The sequence below is a fragment of the Primulina eburnea genome, chromosome 16 (assembly GCF_022965805.1).
Source record: "Primulina eburnea isolate SZY01 chromosome 16, ASM2296580v1, whole genome shotgun sequence".
Classification (NCBI taxonomy): Eukaryota; Viridiplantae; Streptophyta; class Magnoliopsida; order Lamiales; family Gesneriaceae; genus Primulina; species Primulina eburnea.
The window spans coordinates 14,739,948-14,763,106 of NC_133116.1; the positions used below are offsets into that span (position 1 = coordinate 14,739,948).

Consider the following 23,159-nt stretch of genomic DNA (forward strand, 5'->3'; position numbering starts at 1 on the left):
CCCAATTTTTACCGAAAAAGACCTTGTGTTGTGTGTTTGTAAAAATTTGAAATCAATTGAAAATGATTTGAAACATGGTTGAAGAGATTAGAAGTTAAGAGAATTAACTGATCACATGATTTTATCCGGATGAACTAGTGGTTGAATTGATGTGAATTGTGAATGCATGAAACGTTTTAAATTTATCTTGAGGCCAAGTTCTATAAAATATTTCATGATTTGTTTGGTTGTTTTTGTTGTTTTGTTTTGCTCTGGAATAGCAAATCTTAAGTTTTGGGGAGTTTGATAAGTGCAATTTATTGGACTTTTATTACTTGTTTTTAACTTGGAATTTTGTGATTCTTGAGCAGGTTTTATTTGATTTGTTGTTGTTTTTGTTATTGTAGTTTGGAAGCTTAGAAATGAGAATTTGGAGTAGTATAGTGATGAATTAGAAGGTGCAAAGGATTTTTCTGCCGAAGCAGCACCGCACCCGCGGTCCCTCCTAGCACCGCACCCGCGGTCTCACATGTTTGAAGAATGATTTTTGTTGCGAAGCACGACCGCACCCGCGGTCCTACTTACACCGCACCCGCGGTCATGCACAGACAGAGTCCGGAAATTCTGAAACTTTGGTGTGCTGCGCATGGGAGTTGCTGACTTTGATGTTTTGCGTATAAGATTTGTCTAGGACTATAAAAGGCCTCTATTATTCATCATCTAGGTCATAGAGGAGCAAAAGAAAAGGGTGGAGGCTACAAAGAAGAGATTGAAGATCTTGGGAAAGTTCTTGCACAATTTTGGACAGAAATTTCATTACACTCCAAAACTCTTGTTCTAAGTTCTTCTTTCTTTATTTTTACTCTTATTTGATATGTTTTGTTTAAGATTCATGTATTGTTGTGTTATTTTTATTATGAACTAATTTTTATTTCTAGAGGAATGATGGAACAAAAATAGAAACCATGTGTTGGGATTTATGATTTATGCTATATAAGTTTTCTTATTGTTCATTTGTGTTTTTCCAATCTTAATGCTTTCAATTTATTGGCCATATCTTGATTGATTCTTATGTTTATAAATTATCACTTGGAAAAGGGAATTTATAAACAAGAAAGGGAAAAATACATCAATGGTATTTATATAGTTCGGGAGGACATCTATTTCTATTGAAGCCATAAAAAGAAGTTAGTGCTTATTGTGTTATTTAATTATAGATTGTTGATGGGGACGTTACAATCCTTTGTTAGATAATTAGTATCTACTTAGCACTCGGGAGACGGAGTAGATAATTATAGAATTCTTGGCTAATGAATAAGAAGGACATTTATAATATAGCTACACAAAATAGCACATGGTGGATAGTTGCGTGAAATCGGACATCTAGATCTTTATTTCCATCATTGTTCAACTTTGTTTGGTACTACAATTAAATTTATTTTCAATCTAGTTATTGAAGTGAACAAATCTGTTAATTGAATATTCTAAATAAAGTCGAGACTATTTTAATTACAAGCATTAATATAAATTTAGAAATACATTCCTCGTGGGATCGACACTTGTACTCGAAATTAAATTTTACTATAACTTGACGTCGTGCGCTTGCGAGCAATCAAGAAAACACGCAACATAATGCCCGAAAATTTTTCTGTTGTAATTTGAAATGATTTATTGATAATTGATGTGATTATAGAAGGAAAGGATCAGACCGGGAAAGACGAGAAAAGACGTGAATTATGTGCGAGGATAGTACCCCTCGCGCATATGCGCTACATGATGCGCACACATGCGCGAGATGGGAAGAGGACCTCGCGCATATGCTCGAAGGTGAGCGCGCGCGCGCATAGCAGGAGATTATGCCAAGTCCAGAGAACCTCGCACATATAAGCGGAGATGGTGCGTGCATATGCGCGAGCTGCCGAGAAGAAAATGTTGAGACCAGTAGGTCTCGTGCATATGCGCTGAATTGTAATCCGAGTTCAGTACCGTGTTTATATTGACGAGAGCTTCAACCGGACGTAAGTTTTACTTAGTTTTGTTATGATTTGAAAATATGATACTGAAGGAATTTGACATGAATAATATATGGTGTTCTTAAGATGTTAGACATCGTATAATTGAAATTAGATTGAAGAACAGATACCGTATAAAATTGTTATGATTTTCAGAATGGATTTGATTTTTATTTGATATCAGATTTGTATTGTTATCGATTATGAGTTGTGGAAATTGATATCTGTTGATTTGTATTGCTGGGTATATTGAGACTGTGCAGTTATGCCATTGAAACAGAATTAGACGGAGTTCTGATTATATCCAGTATTGATTTGAGTGGTGTATTGATATTGTACTCTGATAGGACTCGTTTTTACGTGTTTTTAGTGTTGGTTTCGAATCGTATTCATACATCATATTAGTTTGTTTTAGTTTATTCTTGCATTTTGTTTGCATTATTTAGCATATGACTGATCTCGTGTGTTTTGTGGTATTTTGAAGGAATGGAACCAAATAGGGCAGAAAATGGGCACAACAACGAAGAAGCCTCGCTAGGGCGGTCAAAACTGACCGCCCCAGCGAGCATTCTAGCCTTACCGAGGATATCGAACAGAAGACCTCTCGCTAGGGCGGTTAAAACTGACCGTCCCAGCGAGACTGCTAGCCTGGACAAGAGAATTTAACAGAAGATCTCTCGCTCGGCGGTCAAAAGTGGCCGCCCCAGCGAGACTAGAGAGAAGGCTCAAAGTTTTTATTCGAGAGTCACTCGCCCCAGCGGTCAAAACCTACCGCCCTAGCGAGTCACGCGATCCAGCAAGATTCTGCGAGATTTGTTTCTATTTTCATGGACTCTATCCAAGACCACTAACCTAATACACGAGATTGGGCGCCTCTGGGAGGATTATTCATCATATTTTCATCATTTTTTCTGGGAGAGAAGGCGAGGAGTAAGGAAGACTTTCGAAGAACTCGAGAATTCCAAGCATCGCAGCCATCTTCCATCGTCATATTTAGTATTTTATTATTCAGTATTTTATTCTCTTGCATAGATTGTTGATTTCTAGTATGAATTTGGTTGGCTAAACTCTAAATTTGTTGGGATTTGAGGGGATCCTACCCGTACTCGTTGTTTAACATTATTTCTTGACGTTTTTACAAGTGATTTGTTTATGCTATTGTTATTTCTTGTTTCAAGCGAAGCCTAGCTATCTTCCTTTGATTATTGCATGTTGTTAACGATGTCGACAGACTAATTAACAATAGGATCGCATAGTATAAACCTCGGCCTTACAATTTTAGTAGACATACGGAATTGGGTACGTGTCGATAGTGATAGTTCACCCGGATAAAAGCTAGAGGATTCCATAGAACGTAAGGCGATCTTAAACTGTTAAATAATTGAGGACACTTGATTACTGCATGTTTATGATTAGTATTAATATAGCTCGACAGAGTATATTGATTAGTCTAGGGAATTCCGTCGAATGCACGAGTAAGAGTCGAGGGTAATTATTAAAACACGAGTGGTAGGTGAACTGATAATTCCCGACAAAGTCATCTTTCATTTGATTTAATCCAACTTAATCATTGCATTATTGCATACATTCTCTTTGTGCTTTAATTCTTTTAGTTATTTGATTTACATTAGTTTAATTACCAAACCACTTTATCGTTGCTAAAGAAATTTTAATTGAGAATAAAAAATTATTGTAACGCAGTCCCTGTGGATCGATACTCGTATTCACGTACGTTTATTATAACTTGACTATCGTGCACTTGCGATATTTAAATCGAGCTTTCATATATAAAACAAATTTTGGGACCATTCACTGTGCAAGTTTTGCTCGATCAAGTTTTTGGCGCCGTTGCCGGGGACTGTTGATTCACAATTTTTTATTTTTCATTTAAATTCTTTAGTATTATTTATTTCATTTTTATTTGATACTCTCATTGTGTTGCAGATTTTTCTTGTGGTGCATGCCAAGATCACTTGACGTGGAGCTTGAATTTGACCCTGAAATCGAAAGAACTTTCCGCAGACGAAGACAGCAACAAAGACTCAAAGAACAGATGGAAAGACACGAGCAAGAACGTGGAGAGGAACAGCGTGACAATAGACAAGTTGAGATACCACGTCGCATTCCGATGATGGATTATGCACAACCGTCTCTTGATGGAGCACGTCCAAGCATCGTGAGACCAGTCATCCGAGCTAACCAGTTTGAGATCAAGCCAGCTATCATTCAGATGATTCAAAACACTGTTCAATTTGGGGGAAGTGCACTTGACGACCCAAATTCTCATATAGCTGACTTTCTTGAAATTTGTGATACTTTTAAGTTTAATGGCGTATCTGATGATGCTGTTCGTTTGCGTTTATTTCCATTTTCACTAAGAGATAAAGCTAAGTCGTGGTTGAATTGTTTACCTGTAGGGTCTATCAATACATGGGAGGATATGGCAAAGGCATTCCTGACCAAGTACTTTCCTCCGTCGAAGACTATGAAGTTCAGAGCCGACATTACTACTTTTGCTCAACATGAGCTTGAGTCACTTTACGAAGCATGGGAGCGCTATAAGGACTTGTTGAGGAGATGTCCCCACCACGAGCTACCTCTCGGGTTAGTTGTTCAAACTTTCTACTACGGTCTGCTTACTTCTAACCGTACTATGATAGATGCTGCTGCCTGTGGTAACTTACTGAGGAAGACGGCTGAGGAAGGATATGAGTTATTAGAGAAGATGGCTGCTAGTAGCTATCAGCCTCAGTCTGATAGACAGAGACGAGGTGCTGGGGTTAATCAAGTTACTGATTTGTCTGCGGTGTCAGCACAGTTAGAGGCTTTGAACAGAAAGATTGATGGGATGAGTGCGAGTGGATCGGCTATGCGTCTGCAAGAAATTTTCTGTGATAAGTGTGGAGGTGAGCATGACGTGCAGGATTGCCAAGATGGAAATCCATTCTATGTGCCTGAAGGAGCACCGGTAAAGCAAGTGGTATTCCAGAACCGTCCAAGAAATGACCCGTATTCAAACACATATAATCCGGGATGGAGGAATCACCCAAACTTTTCATGGGGAGATCAAAACAACCAGAATCGCCAGCAAAGAGGTCCACCATATGGGATGCACCAAGGGTTCAAGCCAGAACCGCCTAGGGAGGAGAAGTCAAATTTAGAGCAAATGATGACTAAATTTATTTCTGCACCCAAGACGAGATTTCATAATCAGGATGCATCCATAAAAGGGTTAGAGAATCAAATTGGACAATTGGCTAAGTTAATTGCTAATAGGGAGCAAGGAACTTTGCCGAGCAACACGGAGACTAACCCGAGAGAGCATGTGAAAGCTGTGGAATTGCGCAGTGGAAAGGCAATTGAGTCTAAGGAGGAAAAGAACAAGCAAGGTGAGGATGAGGTGGAACAACAAGGAGGTAAGACTTCTAACTCTACTTTTACCCCTATTGCACCGAGTAAAATTGTTATCCCCCCACCTTTTCCTGCAGCACTGAAAAAAGCTAAGTTAGATGCACAATTTGGTAAATTTCTTGAGATATTCAAAAAATTGCATATTAACATTCCTTTTGCTGATGCTTTACTGAATATGCCAAGTTATGCAAAATTCTTGAAAGATATCTTAGCAAACAAGCGGAAGCTAGAAGATCATATGACTGTGAACTTGACTGAAAATTGCTCCGCTTTAGTTCAAAACAGGATGCCTCCTAAGCAAAAAGATCCAGGGAGTTTCTCTATACCTTGCATTATTGGTGATATTAATTTTCATAAAGCTCTATGTGATCTTGGTGCGAGTATTAATTTGATGCCGTATTCTGTGTTTAGGAGACTGGGATTGGGTGAACCCAAGCCAACTAGGATGTCATTGCAGCTGGCTGACAGATCTGTCAAGTATCCACGTGGGATTATCGAAGATGTCTTGGTGAAAGTGGATAAGTTTATTTTTCCTGCAGATTTTGTAGTACTTGATATGGAGGAAGATTTGGAGATGCCTTTAATCCTAGGGAGACCATTTCTGGCTACAGGGAAAGCACTGATCGATGTTGACGAGGGAAAATTGAGACTGAGAGTTGGAGAAGAAGAAATTATTTTTGATGTCTTTAATACTCTCAAGCACACAATGCACGATGATAGTTGTTTTCGCGTTGATGTCTTAGATTCTCTTGTTTTTGATTTTGTGCAGGATGGATTGCAAGAGCCATTGGAGGCTACTCTCACTACTGAAAAACAGGAGGACGAGCTGGACGAGGAAAGGATGGAGATGGTAGCTCATTTGAATGCCATTCCACCTTGGAGAAAGCAAGTGAGGCTTCGACTAGAGGAATTGGGGGATAGAAAAGATTTAATGCCTCAAAAGTCAAGCCTAGAGGAGCCACCCACTTTGGAGCTCAAACCACTACCTCCACATCTCAAGTACGTATATTTAGGAGAAAATAATAAACTGCCTGTTATTATTTCCTCTTCTTTGACAGATGATATGGAGAGTAAGCTCTTGGGAGTCTTTAAGGAGCATAGAGGAGCATTCGCTTGGAAAGTTTCGGACATCAAGGGGATAAGTCCTTCGATCTGCATGCACAAAATCCTAATGGAGGATAAGTACTCACCTCTAGCACAACCACAAAGGAGACTCAATCCAAAGATGCAAGAGGTAGTAAAAGCTGAAACGATCAAACTTCTGGACGCAGGTATTATCTATCCTATCTCTGATAGTGCGTGGGTAAGTCCTGTACAATGTGTGCCTAAAAAGGGTGGGATTACTGTTATTACCAATGAAAAAAATGAGTTGATTCCCACTAGAATCGTCACGGGTTGGCGTGTGTGCATGGATTATAGGAAATTAAATGATGCAACCCGTAAAGATCACTTCCCCTTGCCATTTATTGATCAAATGATTGAACGATTAGCCGGTCATGAATTTTACTGTTTTTTGGATGGATATTCGGGATACAACCAAATCACAATTGCACCCGAGGACCAAGAGAAAACTACTTTCACTTGCCCTTATGGTACTTTTGCGTTTAGGCGTATGCCCTTTGGTCTATGCAATGCACCTGCTACATATCAAAGATGCATGACCGCTATTTTTCATGACATGATTGAGAATTTTCTTGAAGTTTTTATGGATGATTTCTCTATTTTTGGCTCTTCATTTGATGAATGTTTAAAAAATTTGAATTTGGTGCTCATTAGATGTGAAGAGAGCAATTTGGTGTTAAATTGGGAGAAATGTCACTTCATGGTGCAAGAGGGGATTGTGTTAGGACACAAAGTATCGGAGAATGGAATCGAGGTCGACAAGGCCAAGGTGGAAGTGATCAAAAATCTACCACCACCTTCATCGATAAAGGGAGTTCGAAGTTTCCTAGGCCATGCGGGTTTTTATAGGCGTTTTATTAAGGATTTTTCTAAAATTTCTAAACCTTTATCCTCTTTGTTGATGAAAGATGTTGAGTTTAATTTTGATTCTACTTGTCTGCAGGCATTCGAAGTACTCAAGAAGATCTTGGTGACAGCACCTGTGCTGACTGCCCCTGATTGGGAGTTACCGTTTGAGGTAATGTGCGATGCTAGTGATACAGCTGTTGGTGCGGTGCTGGGTCAAAGGAAGAACAAGAATTTGATCTCGAGATTCGAGATAAAAAGGGTGTAGAAAATGTGGTTGCTGATCATCTGTCTAGGCTTGAGGATGTTAGAATTAATGGCGTTAACACTGATATAGATGACTGGTTCCCTGATGAGCAATTGTTTGAGGTAAATGCGTGCCCTTGGTATGCCAATTTCGCAAATTTTCTTGTCACTGGCACACCTCCCCCAAATTTATCGTTTCACCAAAGAAAGAAATTCTTTTCTGACGTGAAATATTATTTTTGGGAGGAACCGTTTTTGTTTAAAATCTGTGCAGATGCCATGATAAGGAGATGTGTAGCGGAGGAGGAAACCAGTCAAATTCTGAACCACTGCCATGACCGTGAGGTAGGTGGTCACTTTGGACCCATACGGACGGCATCTAAGGTACTCGAATGTGGCTTCTATTGGCCAACTCTTTTTAAGGATGCTCGTTTGTATGTTCTCAATTGTGATAGATGCCAACGCACAGGTAATATTTCTAACCGTCATGAGATGCCTTTGAATAACATTATTGAGTGTGAAATATTTGATGTGTGGGGGATTGATTTTATGGGTCCTTTTCCTGCGTCTTTTACAAAGAAATTTATTTTGGTGGCAGTGGAGTATGTATCTAAATGGGTGGAGGCGGAGGCTTGTGCCACGAATGATGCACAAGTGGTGTTAAAATTTTTGAAAAAACACATTTTTAATCGATTCGGTACACCACGTGCAATCATAAGTGATGGTGGCACCCATTTTTGCAACAAAATTTTTGATAAACTGATGGGCAAATATGGTGTCACCCACAAAGTTTCCACTCCATACCACCCTCAGACTAGTGGACAAGTTGAAGTGTCCAATCGAGAGATTAAGAGGATTTTAGAAAAGACGGTTAATGTGAATCGAAAGGACTGGTCCATTCGGTTAGATGATGCTTTGTGGGCTTATCGTACTGCGTTCAAAACACCTGTAGGCACTACACCATATAGGTTACTTTTTGGTGAAAAACGACTGTTGCAGTTGAGTCAGTTGGATGAGTTCCGAGGTACAGCGTATGATCTTGCACTATCTTACAAGGAACGCACCAAAAGAGCCCATGATAAACACATTGTAAGAAGAGAATTCAAAGTGGGTGAAGCGGTGTTGTTATACAACTCTCGCTTACGACTCTTTCCGGGCAAGCTGAAGTCAAGATGGTCAGGACCATTCGTTATAGCCGAGGTGTTCCCATCAGGTGCAGTGGTGTTGCATGATGGGAAGGAAGGGACGTTTACTGTGAACGCCCAAAGGTTAAAGCACTATATTGGTGGCACAATTGAGCCACAAATTGGAGTCACTCGGCTCCAAGACAGTCGTTGAGGACATGGGTGAAAAGTCGAGCTCTAGACTATAAACTGAGAACTACTTCTACTCCTTATTCTGATTTTAATTAGATTTTTTTTAGCATTCGCATCATTTGCATTTAGGTAGTTGCATTCTCTTCAGAAAATACCTCGCTAGGGCGGTTAGTATTGACCGCCCCAGCGAGAGGTTCAAATTTTTCATGAATTTCGGGCAGAGAGATTCTCGCTCGGGCGGTCAAAACTGAACGCCCTCGCGAACACTCGCAATTTTTCAAAAAAATTTTTAAAACAGAAAACCCCTCGCTAGGGCGGACACTTGTATCCGCCCCAGCGAGCACTCGAGTTTTTCGGACAGAAAGACTCTCGCTAGGGCGGACACTTTTGACCGCCCTAGCGAGTCGCGATTCACTTAAAAACTGCGCCTCACTTCTCTCCTCTCCCACTCGAAACCCTACACTTTTCTCTCAAAATTCCGCCCCCCCACGCCAGATCTGAAGCGATTAACGTGGTTTCTTGCCAATTTACAGGTATATTTGTGAATCTCCTTTGTTTCAAAGCTCAAGACACGATTTTTCCGGGCAAATCTACACTCTCCTACCACCTACGCCGCCACCGCCGCCTCTACGCCGCCGCCGCCGCCATCTCTTCCGTTCTTTTCAAGCTCCGGCAACATCTACTACTCCGGGCTCCTCCTTTGTGCACTCATCTCAGACCATGGCTTCCAAACGCTCGAAGGTAACCCGCGGTACCTCTAGTTCTCGATCCACCCCCTCTATATTTGTGAATGACAGGGCTAGGGAGCGATGGGAGCACGCTAAACTCCATAGAAAACCAATCCCTGAGAGGGGATGTACTTCGTGGATTTTAGATAATGTTTTTGAGGAGTTAGAAGTTGCAGGACGAGGGTGGACAAATTTTTTAGCTCAACCGAATGCGGCTGTGGTGCCGGTTGTACGTGAGTTTTATGCTAACGCCCCGGAAGGGACTGAAAATAAGGCTAGGGTGAGGGGACGTCAAGTCCCATATGATCCTAAAACGATAAACGATTTGTTGGGTTTACCGGCAGTGGATGATTCGGTATTCCAGGCTTGGGTGCTGAATCCGGATTACGATCTGATCATTCACACATTGTGTTATCCGGGCAGTACGTGGAAGCAGCCGGGAACGTATACGGTGTTTCTTGAGAAATTTTTGAAGGTGGAGGCGGCACTTTGGTATGCCTTTCTATCGAAGAGACTGATGCCGGTAGGGCATACAAGTGATGTACAGCGGGATAGGGCGGTGGTTCTTTATGCGATCTATACCGGGATGCCGATTGATGTGGGCAAACTCATATTCGGGCAGCTGACTATCTGTATCAATTGCAACAATTTAGCCTTTTATTTCCCCACTATCATGACTGAGCTATGTGCCCGCGCGGGTGTGATTTTCGCGCACGATGATGAGTGGCTACCGCCACTGAGAGCCATCGATGAAGCTCTTCATACCTCCAAGTACGCGAAGAGACGGGATGAGCTGCCCGCTGATGTATTTTACGGTCACGTGCAAGCCGCTCCACCACCTCCGGTCTTCGGACATCCACCACCACCGCAGCCACGCCGCCGTGCCATTCGAGACCGAGTCGACGAGTTGGGCGCTTGGGCCACCTACCAAACTCATTATCAGGCCATCGACCAAGCCCACACTCTGAACATCGAGTACTTGGTGCAGGGCATCTCGACTCAATTGGGCTTAGACACTTCCGGCCGGCCGCCTGTTCCAGCATACCCGCCACCTTTCCACTTCCAGTACACGTATCCTATGCCGCCTGCAGCTGACGAGGGCAATCCACCACCTGAGCATGATGAGGAGGAGGAGTTTTGATCAGGGGAGTTCACTGTTTCCCCTTTCTTTTTCTTGTGCATTTTCTATTGTTGCATTTGAATTCATAAGTTGTTATTGTTTTTCGTGTCTGTTTCGTTTTGTGCGATGAGGGCATTGCACAACTCTAGTATGAGGGGGTCGGGTAGTTTGTTTTGTTTGTTTGTTCAGTTATTTAGTTTGTTATTTGGGTTTTTAAGTCGTTGTATTTTCGTTGTTAGATTGTGAGTCGTTTATGGTGAGTTGACATGATTTATGAGCCGATGATGATGTTGCTTTGAGAAATATTGATTGGGTCAATGCATGAATGATACTCTGGATTGTTGAAACATGAGTTTTGGTGCAAATTTTGAACTTTTTGAGCACATATGTGTGGGGCCTAGAATTTTGTAGGAATAATGGTGAAATTTGAAATTCTTGTTGGTTAACTTGAAAGACATCACGTATGAATTGATTTAGCATGAAAACCCGTGGAAATAAGTCACTGATTGAGGTCGTGCATGATAGCATTTGACTGACCTTGAACTGTACATATGCCCCCTTGTCAATACCCTGAATTCAAATACAGTACTCCTAACCAGCTATAATCCAAAAAGATATATTTTTAGCCTAGGGAGTACATGTGTGAAAATTGTGCATCAAAATGTTGAAACAACAAAGTTCTTGTAAAAAGAACTTTGGGAAAAAAGGAGATGTAAGGTGAGGGGGAGCCGAAAATAAAAGGAATGAAATTCTATTCCTAGGCTAAAAGTTGGAGATGTAAGGAGTCGAGGAAGTCAGACGCACAGTCTTGACAATTGCACAATGAAAATGATCGATGTACTCCCAACTTTTCGCCACTTGAGCTTAGTTTCTTTCCTTTCGACACCCTTCTATGCACTTAAAAAATTAACTAAAGTTCAAAATGATGGTTAGTGATGAATGGACACGGGGATGCATGCTAGTGAGATTTGTATTGAAGTGTTGATTGAGTGACTTGCATAACTTGACGATTGATCTATTTGACGTACGAATGACTAGACCCACCATGACACACACACACGTTCGAATTAGTGCCAAGACTTATTTGTAGATGAGAAAGAGTATTTATTTGTGAAATGACTTGATTATGATGTGGAAAAAACTTACTGAGGCATGAACATAAAGTTATTAACTCACCATTAACTTTTTCTTGTGTTGGTTATTTCGTGTTTATTTTGTCTGTTTAGAATCTCGTGCTTTAACCTATTTTACTCGAGGGCGAGCAAAAGGTTAGTATGAGGGGGTTGATAGGACTCGTTTTTACGTGTTTTTAGTGTTGGTTTCGAATCGTATTCATACATCATATTAGTTTGTTTTAGTTTATTCTTGCATTTTGTTTGCATTATTTAGCATATGACTGATCTCGTGTGTTTTGTGGTATTTTGAAGGAATGGAACCAAATAGGGCAGAAAATGGGCACAACAACGAAGAAGCCTCGCTAGGGCGGTCAAAACTGACCGCCCCAGCGAGCATTCTAGCCTTACCGAGGATATCGAACAGAAGACCTCTCGCTAGGGCGGTTAAAACTGACCGTCCCAGCGAGACTGCTAGCCTGGACAAGAGAATTTAACAGAAGATCTCTCGCTCGGCGGTCAAAAGTGGCCGCCCCAGCGAGACTAGAGAGAAGGCTCAAAGTTTTTATTCGAGAGTCACTCGCCCCAGCGGTCAAAACCTACCGCCCTAGCGAGTCACGCGATCCAGCAAGATTCTGCGAGATTTGTTTCTATTTTCATGGACTCTATCCAAGACCACTAACCTAATACACGAGATTGGGCGCCTCTGGGAGGATTATTCATCATATTTTCATCATTTTTTCTGGGAGAGAAGGCGAGGAGTAAGGAAGACTTTCGAAGAACTCGAGAATTCCAAGCATCGCAGCCATCTTCCATCGTCATATTTAGTATTTTATTATTCAGTATTTTATTCTCTTGCATAGATTGTTGATTTCTAGTATGAATTTGGTTGGCTAAACTCTAAATTTGTTGGGATTTGAGGGGATCCTACCCGTACTCGTTGTTTAACATTATTTCTTGACGTTTTTACAAGTGATTTGTTTATGCTATTGTTATTTCTTGTTTCAAGCGAAGCCTAGCTATCTTCCTTTGATTATTGCATGTTGTTAACGATGTCGACAGACTAATTAACAATAGGATCGCATAATATAAACCTCGGCCTTACAATTTTAGTAGACATACGGAATTGGGTACGTGTCGATAGTGATAGTTCACCCGGATAAAAGCTAGAGGATTCCATAGAACGTAAGGCGATCTTAAACTGTTAAATAATTGAGGACACTTGATTACTGCATGTTTATGATTAGTATTAATATAGCTCGACAGAGTATATTGATTAGTCTAGGGAATTCCGTCGAATGCACGAGTAAGAGTCGAGGGTAATTATTAAAACACGAGTGGTAGGTGAACTGATAATTCCCAACAAAGTCATCTTTCATTTGATTTAATCCAACTTAATCATTGCATTATTGCATACATTCTCTTTGTGCTTTAATTCTTTTAGTTATTTGATTTACATTAGTTTAATTACCAAACCACTTTATCGTTGCTAAAGAAATTTTAATTGAGAATAAAAAATTATTGTAACGCAGTCCCTGTGGATCGATACTCGTATTCACGTACGTTTATTATAACTTGACTATCGTGCACTTGCGATATTTAAATCGAGCTTTCATATATAAAACAAATTTTGGGACCATTCACTGTGCAAGTTTTGCTCGATCAAGTTTTTGTGGTCGGGTAGTTTGTTTTGTTTGTTTGTTCAGTTATTTAGTTTGTTATTTGGGTTTTTAAGTCGTTGTATTTTCGTTGTTAGATTGTGAGTCGTTTATGGTGAGTTGACATGATTTATGAGCCGATGATGATGTTGCTTTGAGAAATATTGATTGGGTCAATGCATGAATGATACTCTGGATTGTTGAAACATGAGTTTTGGTGCAAATTTTGAACTTTTTGAGCACATATGTGTGGGGCCTAGAATTTTGTAGGAATAATGATGAAATTTGAAATTCTTGTTGGTTAACTTGAAAGACATCACGTATGAATTGATTTAGCATGAAAACCCGTGGAAATAAGTCACTGATTGAGGTCGTGCATGATAGCATTTGACTGACCTTGAACTGTACATATGCCCCCTTGTCAATACCCTGAATTCAAATACAGTACTTCTAACCAGCTATAATCCAAAAAGATATATTTTTAGCCTAGGGAGTACATGTGTGAAAATTGTGCATCAAAATGTTGAAACAACAAAGTTCTTGTAAAAAGAACTTTGGGAAAAAAGGAGATGTAAGGTGAGGGGGAGCCGAAAATAAAAAGAATGAAATTCTATTCCTAGGCTAAAAGTTGGAGATGTAAGGAGTCGAGGAAGTCAGACGCACAGTCTTGACAATTGCACAATGAAAATGATCGATGTACTCCCAACTTTTCGCCACTTGAGCTTAGTTTCTTTCCTTTCGACACCCTTCTATGCACTTAAAAAATTAACTAAAGTTCAAAATGATGGTTAGTGATGAATGGAAACGGGGATGCATGCTAGTGAGATTTGTATTGAAGTGTTGATTGAGTGACTTGCATAACTTGACGATTGATCTATTTGACGTACGAATGACTAGACCCACCATGACACACACACACGTTCGAATTAGTGCCAAGACTTATTTGTAGATGAGAAAGAGTATTTATTTGTGAAATGACTTGATTATGATGTGGAAAAAATTTACTGAGGCATGAACATAAAGTTATTAACTCACCATTAACTTTTTCTTGTGTTGGTTATTTCGTGTTTATTTTGTCTGTTTAGAATCTCGTGCTTTAACCTATTTTACTCGAGGGCGAGCAAAAGGTTAGTATGAGGGGGTTGATAGGACTCGTTTTTACGTGTTTTTAGTGTTGGTTTCGAATCGTATTCATACATCATATTAGTTTGTTTTAGTTTATTCTTGCATTTTGTTTGCATTATTTAGCATATGACTGATCTCGTGTGTTTTATGATATTTTGAAGGAATGGAACCAAATAGGGCAGAAAATGGGCACAACAACGAAGAAGCCTCGCTAGGGCGGTCAAAACTGACCGCCCCAGCGAGCATTCTAGCCTTACCGAGGATATCGAACAGAAGACCTCTCGCTAGGGCGGTTAAAACTGACCGTCCCAGCGAGACTGCTAGCCTGGACAAGAGAATTTAACAGAAGATCTCTCGCTCGGCGGTCAAAAGTGGCCGCCCCAGCGAGACTAGAGAGAAGGCTCAAAGTTTTTATTCGAGAGTCACTCGCCCCAGCGGTCAAAACCTACCGCCCTAGCGAGTCACGCGATCCAGCAAGATTCTGCGAGATTTGTTTCTATTTTCATGGACTCTATCCAAGACCACTAACCTAATACACGAGATTGGGCGCCTCTGGGAGGATTATTCATCATATTTTCATCATTTTTTCTGGGAGAGAAGGCGAGGAGTAAGGAAGACTTTCGAAGAACTCGAGAATTCCAAGCATCGCAGCCATCTTCCATCGTCATATTTAGTATTTTATTATTCAGTATTTTATTCTCTTGCATAGATTGTTGATTTCTAGTATGAATTTGGTTGGCTAAACTCTAAATTTGTTGGGATTTGAGGGGATCCTACCCGTACTCGTTGTTTAACATTATTTCTTGACGTTTTTACAAGTGATTTGTTTATGCTATTGTTATTTCTTGTTTCAAGCGAAGCCTAGCTATCTTCCTTTGATTATTGCATGTTGTTAACGATGTCGACAGACTAATTAACAATAGGATCGCATAGTATAAACCTCGGCCTTACAATTTTAGTAGACATACGGAATTGGGTACGTGTCGATAGTGATAGTTCACCCGGATAAAAGCTAGAGGATTCCATAGAACGTAAGGCGATCTTAAACTGTTAAATAATTGAGGACACTTGATTACTGCATGTTTATGATTAGTATTAATATAGCTCGACAGAGTACATTGATTAGTCTAGGGAATTCCGTCGAATGCACGAGTAAGAGTCGAGGGTAATTATTAAAACACGAGTGGTAGGTGAACTGATAATTCCCAACAAAGTCATCTTTCATTTGATTTAATCCAACTTAATCATTGCATTATTGCATACATTCTCTTTGTGCTTTAATTCTTTTAGTTATTTGATTTACATTAGTTTAATTACCAAACCACTTTATCGTTGCTAAAGAAATTTTAATTGAGAATAAAAAATTATTGTAACGCAGTCCCTGTGGATCGATACTCGTATTCACGTACGTTTATTATAACTTGACTATCGTGCACTTGCGATATTTAAATCGAGCTTTCATATATAAAACAAATTTTGGGACCATTCACTGTGCAAGTTTTGCTCGATCAAGTTTTTGTGGTCGGGTAGTTTGTTTTGTTTGTTTGTTCAGTTATTTAGTTTGTTATTTGGGTTTTTAAGTCGTTGTATTTTCGTTGTTAGATTGTGAGTCGTTTATGGTGAGTTGACATGATTTATGAGCCGATGATGATGTTGCTTTGAGAAATATTGATTGGGTCAATGCATGAATGATACTCTGGATTGTTGAAACATGAGTTTTGGTGCAAATTTTGAACTTTTTGAGCACATATGTGTGGGGCCTAGAATTTTGTAGGAATAATGGTGAAATTTGAAATTCTTGTTGGTTAACTTGAAAGACATCACGTATGAATTGATTTAGCATGAAAACCCGTGGAAATAAGTCACTGATTGAGGTCGTGCATGATAGCATTTGACTGACCTTGAACTGTACATATGCCCCCTTGTCAATACCCTGAATTCAAATACAGTACTCCTAACCAGCTATAATCCAAAAAGATATATTCTTAGCCTAGGGAGTACATGTGTGAAAATTGTGCATCAAAATGTTGAAACTACAAAGTTCTTGTAAAAAGAACTTTGGGAAAAAAGGAGATGTAAGGTGAGGGGGAGCCGAAAATAAAAGGAATGAAATTCTATTCCTAGGCTAAAAGTTGGAGATGTAAGGAGTCGAGGAAGTCAGACGCACAGTCTTGACAATTGCACAATGAAAATGATCGATGTACTCCCAACTTTTCGCCACTTGAGCTTAGTTTCTTTCCTTTCGACACCCTTCTATGCACTTAAAAAATTAACTAAAGTTCAAAATGATTGTTAGTGATGAATGGACACGGGGATGCATGCTAGTGAGATTTGTATTGAAGTGTTGATTGAGTGACTTGCATAACTTGACGATTGATCTATTTGACGTACGAATGACTAGACCCACCATGACACACACACACGTTCGAATTAGTGCCAAGACTTATTTGTAGATGAGAAAGAGTATTTATTTGTGAAATGACTTGATTATGATGTGGAAAAAATTTACTGAGGCATGAACATAAAGTTATTAACTCACCATTAACTTTTTCTTGTGTTGGTTATTTCGTGTTTATTTTGTCTGTTTAGAATCTCGTGCTTTAACCTATTTTACTCGAGGGCGAGCAAAAGGTTAGTATGAGGGGGTTGATAGGACTCGTTTTTACGTGTTCTTAGTGTTGGTTTCGAATCGTATTCATACATCATATTAGTTTGTTTTAGTTTATTCTTGCATTTTGTTTGCATTATTTAGCATATGACTGATCTCGTGTGTTTTGTGGTATTTTGAAGGAATGGAACCAAATAGGGCAGAAAATGGGCACAACAACGAAGAAGCCTCGCTAGGGCGGTCAAAACTGACCGCCCCAGCGAGCATTCTAGCCTTACCGAGGATATCGAACAGAAGACCTCTCGCTAGGGCGGTTAAAACTAACCGTCCCAGCGAGACTGCTAGCCTGGACAGGAGAATTTAACAGAAGATCTCTCGCTCGGCGGTCATACTCCTCGATATTGTTATTGCCAGATTGAGTATTGACAAGCTTTGAACTCGAGACTTTGACTTCATCAGATCGACAAAAGAAAGGTATAAATCAATTTTAACCGGGAGATTGACTCGAGTTAGACTTGACTTGAGTTTTCCTAAACCACATACTTGTTTGTCATTGTATTAATACTGTTGTATTACTTTAATGAATATGTTTATTCTATTGACTTATGGAATAACAGAGATAACAAGATAAATTATGATAACGAGTCATTGGTAGAGGTGACAAGTCTTGGGCAGAGGTGCCTAGACATTGGATGTTTGGTTTATATCGATGTTGCTTAGAAGTAGATCGACTTCTATTGCTGAGATTCGATATAGTATGCCAACGTGCGGGAACCGGGATCCCTAGACTAGACCAGATCAGAGTCGAGTCAGAGATATGAGTTTGAGTTATAGCTTTATAACATTTCATGTTTCAGATTGATACATGTTATTGATGATTGTTATATGCTTTTATAAATGTTTTTATATGATTGCATGTATACGTTGTTTATACTAGGAATATTATTCTCGCCGGAGTTATCCGGCTGTTGTTGTGTTTGTATGTGTGCATGACAACAGGTGGGACATGATCAGGGTCAAGACGAGAATGAGAGATTATATTTTAGCGTGGAGATCCGGACCCAGAAGTTGAGTTATTTTCATTACATGATATGTAGTGAAAGAACAATAGTTTATTATGACTTACTGTTGTATATGACATGTACTTTTACTTTTGATATGTATATCAGATTGATATTTAGACACAGTTTATTTATTTGATCCAATTTTTCCCAAAGACGATTAAAAAATGAATAAGCGTTCGGGTCCCCACAGCAGGTGGTATCAGAGCAGTAAGTTCCAGAACCATAGGTTCTTTAGACTGAGATAGAAGCTAGTGAGCGGGGTCGATTGAGTTTTCTTACTTGCTTTTGATTGCTAACCCTTTTGATAATCAGATATGCCTCCTCGAAGAGTCCCAGAACAGGGAGTACTTCTGCAAATCTGATGGATGTGACAGCAACACCGATGGAAACTCTACTGAAGAGGTTTCAGTCGTTCAAACCGCCAAACTTGAAAGGAACAAATACTTTTGTTGAATGTGAGTGTTGGTTAGATGATATTTAGATGCTGTTTGATTCCTTGGATTACACAGATGAACGCCGAGTCAGACTGATTGGGCGCCAATTGCATGACGTTGCAAAGAACTGGTGGATTACGACAAAGAGGGCTTTGGAGCATCGAGGTACGAATATTACTTGGAACGTCTTTAAAACTGAGTTTTATCAGAGATTCTTTCTAGTATCATACAGAAGGGACAAGGGGGCAGTATTTGCTAATCTGAGACAGGGTCAGTTGAAAATTGAAGAATATGTGGCCAAGTTCTCTACCTTGCTGCGATTTGCTCCACACGTGGCTGAGAATGACGAAGCTGTTGTTGTTTAGTTCATCACTGGGTTGAATCCTAAGATCTTTACATTGGTAAACATTGGGTGACCGAATAACCTGATGCCCTAACTAGAGCCAAAAGAGCAGAAGCGGGTCTGATGAGACAGAAAGGAGCTTTCTATGTTGCACCAGCACCGAGACCATAACATCCATCTACTACTCAGTTTTACCCACCGCCTCCTAGATTTGAGAGTGGTAGTAGCAGCAGTGGGAAGAAAGAGCAGTTGAAAGCCAGAGGGAGACATTTCAAGAAGTCTGGCAGCAGTTCTTCTAGCTCCAGTGGTTCCCGACAGAGTCAGAATTATACAAGGGCCTATTGCAGAACTTGTGGTGGAAGACATCCGACCGAGCATTGCCAAGGAGTGTTTGGTAGTTGCAATATCTGCAGACAGCAGGTACATTTCGCCAGAGTTTGTCCACAGAGAGGTTCCCAAAGATCCTAGGGAGCTGAATCATCCGGATCAGTGGCACAGCCTGATAGACTGTAATGCCCTAGATCGAATATGAATAGACAGAAATTGAGAAATGTAATGCCCAAGATTCTGGTAGATAGTTGAATATGAAACGCAAGAACAGACGGGGCGAAACGATGTGATAAAATATGAAATTTGGAATGTACAACACCGCACCCGCGGTAGAATTAGACCGCACCCGCGGTGCATGGACAGTAGGGTGCCCAAATTTGAGTTTGCAAGACCGCACCTGCGGTCCTAACCATACCGCACCCGCGGTGCTGAGACCGCACCCGCGGTGCTGAGACCGCACCCGCGGTCGATGCATTATGGAAAATATTAGAACTGCCGAGGGCATAGCGCACCCGCGCTCCTAGTGTGACCGCACCCGCGGTGCTGCGTGTTACGAAAAGACAAAGCCATGTGTTATAAATCATGCACAAGTATATATAGAGCTGGCTTCATTTCCTTCTTGCTCAGATGACACAGCCGAGAGAAGGAGAGAAAAGGGAAACTTAAGGAAGAAGGAGAGTTCTTGCTCTTGAATTTAGATATCTCATGATTTAGCCATCCAAATCATAATCCGAGTTAAGAATTGTGTTCCTTGCTTTGAAAGCTACAAAGTGATGTAAGTATTGCTTAATTCTAGCAAGTTTCACAATTTAGATGTTAGAGGAATTGGAATATGATATTTATATTATGTTCTTGACGTATTGGGCATGATATATTTGTAAACAGATCGAAGAACAGATATCATATGCAATTATTATGAAATTCAGCATAGTAGAAGTACATTATATCGATTTTGAATATGGTTTTGTGCATAGGATTTGAGTATGAGTTAAGGAGGATATAATGTTGATATCTGTTGAGATTTGGATTGACCGGTGTTAAGAATATACATCGTTATGCCGTCAAATTGTATCGAGATCACGTAGTGACTTGGATATGTGTTGATTTAGATTAGAGATTGATAGATTGTATATCAACATTTCCATTTCAGATTCAGTTTGGCGACCGTGACAGCAATTGTGCGACGAAAGGTATAGTACATGTTTTGTTTGGGGACTTGCGACTCAAAGGAGATCACATTTGAGTTTCCCAACCAAAATCACATACTTGTTTTATTAATTATATCTTGATATGATTATGATTGTGTATAGATTTGTTTATAGAACTTGTATACAAATCTTGCTATGCTTTGTTTACAGATCATGTGGCATTGCATTAGAATGATTATGCTTGTTTACAGATTTTGTATTCATGCGTTAAGATAGGACAGTCTGGAGATCAGGCAGACTTCTAGATGTTCGGCGATATCTCAGCTTAGGGGAAGATCACCGCCCCTTTGTAGACGTGGATACAGATCAGGCCGAAGTCTAGGAATAAGACGTACAGCAACTCGATCGGTAGGGTAGGTGACAGCCAGTGATGTCTTATTCACAACGGGATCCCTAGAGTTATAGTCGAGTCGAGTCTAGACATGATTAGATTCGCATTGCATGATTTTATATGAATGACATTCATATCAGCATGTTTCATGTTTAGATTGTTTATATGCATGTTTACATGTTTATACTGGGATTTGTTCTCACCGGTTTTTCGGCTGTTGTTATGTCTGTATGTGTGCATAACAACAGGTGGGGCAGGATCTGGGTCGAGACAGAGATGATCGTGTTAGCGTGGAGATCACGGGCGTAGCAGATGGACCAGTAGTTGTCTTTTATTATGTACTGTCTTTTAATACTGGTTAGTTGAGGACATACAGAATAAGACATGTATATTATGTTTGTATGTTGTAAATTAAATAAAGACTGATGCTTGTTTAATTACATTTGATTAAATGTAAAAGCGAAAAAAAAATGACCCCTGGTTTAGAATAATGATCCATTCAATCCCAAGAAAAAGAATTAGAGCCCGGGTCCCCACAACAGGTGGTATCAGAGCCGATAGTTCCTTTAGACTAAGATAGGATAGAATGAGCGGGGTAGATCGAGTCTTCTTCCTTGCTTATGATGTGCTAGCATGATTATTGCTTTCCTTATTACATGTTGTTGTTATTTGATTTCGTTCAGCATGTGATTGACTGAATCAGAACTGATTCTAGATCAGAGGTAACTGACTAGAGGATGGCTGAGACAGTTGTATATTTTGTTTACTAATCCGTTGGTTTATTAGATATGCCTCCTAGAAGAGCAGCCGTACCTCTACGACCAGCAGCGCCAGAACAGGGGAGCACATCCGGAGATCCTATGGATGTTACGGCGACCCCTATGGAGACGTTGCTGAAGCGATTCCAATCTTTTCGACCTCCCACATTAAAAGGTACCGAGAATGCCATCGAGTTCGAAAGTTGGCTTGAGGACATTGAAATGTTATTCGACTCTTTGGAGTACAGTGACGAGAAGAGAATAAAGCTAATTGGCCATCAATTGCAAGATATAGCCAAGAATTGGTGGTTGAACATTAGGAGAGCTTTAGAGCAGCGGGGTACCGAGATTACTTGGAAGGTATTCAAGACGGAGTTCTATCAGCGTTTCTTTCCCATCTCCTATCGCAAGGATAAAGGTGCAGAATTTGCCAATCTAAGGCAAGGGCCACTGAACATTGAGGAGTACGTTGCCAAATTCTCTTCTTTGCTTCGTTTTGCACCCCATGTTTCAGGTAGTGACGAGGCGGTGGCGGACCAATTCATAAATGGCTTGAACCCGGACATCTTTACCTTGGTAAACACGGGAAGACCTAATAACTTTGCGGATGCATTGAATCGAGCCAAGGGTGCAGAAGCAGGATTGTTGAGGCAGCGGAGTGCTCCTTATGTTGCTCCGATACCGAGACCACTAGCACCTACCATTCCACCCCCTCCAAGATTTGATAGTGACGGTAGTAGCAGTGGCAGAAAGGAACAGCTGAAGGCGAAAGGGAAACAGTTTAAGCGACCTGGGAGCAGTTCGTCGAGCTCCAGCGGATCAAGACAGACTGGTTTTGATCAAAGTTCAAGGACTCCAGGTGTCTACTGCAATTCTTGTGGAGGTAAGCATGCGACTGAACAATGCCAAGGAGTTACAGGCCGATGTAACCTTTGTAGGCAACCGGGGCATTTTGCCAAAGTCTGTCCACAGAGAGGTGTACAGCAAGGCCAGAGTGGAAGAGCATCCGGGTCAGTACCTCAGTTTGAGCGGCAGGCATCATCGGTTCACTCTTTTCAGCCTCCACCAGCACCGACTCAACCCAGAGCTCGAGGTAGTCAGACAGTGAGTCAACCTCCAAGGCAACATGCTCAAGTGTTTGCATTGACAGAAGAGCAAGCACAAGATGCACCAGATGATGTTATAGCAGGTAACTGCTCTCTTTATGGTTATCCTGCTTATATCTTGATAGATACAGGTGCATCGCATACATTCATTTCGGAGCGATTTGCATTGTTGCATTCATTGCCTGTTGAGTCTTTGTTAGAAGTTGTATCTATTAATTCTCCGTTGGGAAGTGAATTGATATCTGTAACTACGGTTAAACATTGCATTCTACAGTTTGAGGGGCATGAGATTGACCTAGATT

At 40.5% G+C, this 23,159-nt stretch overlaps 1 non-coding gene across 1 annotated transcript; it reads right to left on the reverse strand.

The window, feature by feature from the left end:
- Window positions 1-4,479: 4,479 nt before the first annotated feature.
- Window positions 4,480-4,586, reverse strand: LOC140817614 (small nucleolar RNA R71). The gene has a single exon (XR_012114827.1). It is a non-coding gene; the product is annotated as a small nucleolar RNA R71 (small nucleolar RNA).
- Window positions 4,587-23,159: the final 18,573 nt, after the last annotated feature.